Below are 2,500 nucleotides of genomic sequence, written 5' to 3' on the forward strand. Positions count from 1 at the left end.
CTGTTCCCCCTCTCTGGTCTTGGGGACTTTGCCTGTTTGCAAAACCACCCCTTACCGTGTCACTCGCCCAAACACCAGAGAGGCCGAGAAGCGGGGCCACTGCCCGCGTGGTTCCCCCTCTCTGGTCTTGGGGACTTAGCCTGTTTGCAAAACCACCCCTTACCGTGTCACTCGCCCAAACACCAGAGAGGCCGAGAAGCGGGGCCACTGCCCGCGTGGTTCCCCCTCTCTGGTCTTGGGGACTTAGCCTGTTTGCAAAACCACCCCTTACCGTGTCACTCGCCCAAACACCAGAGAGGCCGAGAAGCGGGGCCACTGCCCCCGCTCTTCCCCCTCTCTGGTCTTGGGGACTTAGCCTGTTTGCAAAACCACCCCTTACCGTGTCACTCGCCCAAACACCAGAGAGGCCGAGAAGCGGGGCTACTGCCCGCGTGGTTCCACCTCTCTGGTCTTGGGGACTTAGCCTGTTTGCAAAACCACCCCTTACCGTGTCACTCGCCCAAACACCAGAGAGGCTGAGAAGCGGGGCCACTGCCCCCGCTCTTCCCCCTCTCTGGTCCTGGGGACTTAACCCAAACACCAGAGAGGCCGAGGAGCGGGGCCCAACTCTACCCGAATTTCAACCCCTTTTTCGGACCCAGAGACCCGGGAGCGGCCCCCTATCTCCAGGCGGCTCTCCACCTCCCTTTTACCCGATTTAGAGCCCCTTCTTCGGCCACACACACCTGCTATCGGCCCCCTACCTCCAGGGGGCCCTCCACCTCACTTTTAACCCAATTTAGAGCCCCTGCTTCGGCCACACACACCTGGGAGAGGCCCCCTATCTCCAGTCGGCTCTCCACCTCCCTTTTACCCAATTTAGAGCCCCTGCTTCGGCCACACACACCTGGGAGCGGGCCCCTATCTCCAGGCGGCTCTCCACCTCCCTTTTACCCGATTTAGAGCCCCTTCTTCGGCCACACACACCTGCTATCCGCCCCCTATCTCCAGTCGGCTCTCCACCTCCCTTTTACCGGATTTGGAGCCCCTGCTTCGGCCACACACACCTGGGAGAGGCCCCCTATCTCCGGGCGGCTCTCCACCTCCCTTTTACCCGATTTAGAGCCCCTTCTTCGGCCACACACACCTGCTATCGGCCCCCTACCTCCAGGGGGCCCTCCACTTCACTTTTAACCCAATTTAGAGCACCTGCTTCGGCCACACACACCTGCTATCCGCCCCCTATCTCCAGTCGGCTCTCCACCTCCCTTTTACCGGATTTGGAGCCCCTGCTTCGGCCACACACACCTGGGAGAGGCCCCCTATCTCCGGGCGGCTCTCCACCTCCCTTTTACCCGATTTAGAGCCCCTTCTTCGGCCACACACACCTGCTATCGGCCCCCTACCTCCAGGGGGCCCTCCACTTCACTTTTAACCCAATTTAGAGCACCTGCTTCGGCCACACACACCTGGGAGCGGGCCCCTATCTCCAGGCGGCTCTCCACTTCACTTTTAACCCAATTTAGAGCCCCTGCTTCGGCCACACACACCTGGGAGCGGGCCCCTATCTCCAGGCGGCTCTCCACTTCACTTTTAACCCAATTTAGAGCACCTGCTTCGGCCACACACACCTGGGAGAAGCCCCCTATCTCCTGGCGGCTCTCCACTTCACTTTTAACCCAATTTAGAGCCCCTGCTTCGGCCACACACACCTGGGAGCGGGCCCCTATCTCCAGGCGGCTCTCCACCTCCCTTTTACCCGATTTAAAGCCCCTGCTTCGGCCACACACACCTGGGAGCGGGCCCCTATCTCCAGGCGGCTCTCCACCTCCCTTTTACCCGATTTAAAGCCCCTGCTTCGGCCACACACACCTGGGAGCGGGCCCCTATCTCCAGGCGGCTCTCCACCTCCCTTTTACCCGATTTAAAGCCCCTGCTTCGGCCACACACACCTGGGAGCGGGCCCCTATCTCCAGGCGGCTCTCCACTTCACTTTTAACCCAATTTAGAGCCCCTGCTTCGGCCACACACACCTGGGAGCGGGCCCCTATCTCCAGGCGGCTCTCCACCTCCCTTTTACCCGATTTAAAGCCCCTTCTTCGGCCACACACACCTGCTTTCCGCCCCCTACCTCCAGGCGGCTCTCCACCTCCCTTTTACCCAATTTAGAGCCCCTGCTTCGGCCACACACACCTGCTATCGGCCCCCTACCTCCAGGGGGCCCTCCACCTCACTTTTACCCCAATTTGGAGCCCCTGCCTCGGCCACCCACACACCTGTTAGCTGCCCCCTATCTCCGGCCCCTAACCTCCACCATCCAGGAACCCCAGCACCAGCCGAACCTGCAGACCCACTCTTAAGCACCCCTCCCCGGATACAAGCAGACTACCATCCGCCCAAACTTTCCTGCTCCTGGTATACCAACTCAAACTTTGGTGCCCCTGGTATTCCAACTTAAACTTTGTGCTCCTGGTACTCCGCCTGTTTTCGCCCCACAGCCTAAGTGCCGCAGCACTTTGTC

The sequence above is a fragment of the Centroberyx gerrardi genome, chromosome 21 (genome assembly GCF_048128805.1).
Source record: "Centroberyx gerrardi isolate f3 chromosome 21, fCenGer3.hap1.cur.20231027, whole genome shotgun sequence".
NCBI classification, from domain to species: domain Eukaryota; kingdom Metazoa; phylum Chordata; class Actinopteri; order Beryciformes; family Berycidae; genus Centroberyx; species Centroberyx gerrardi.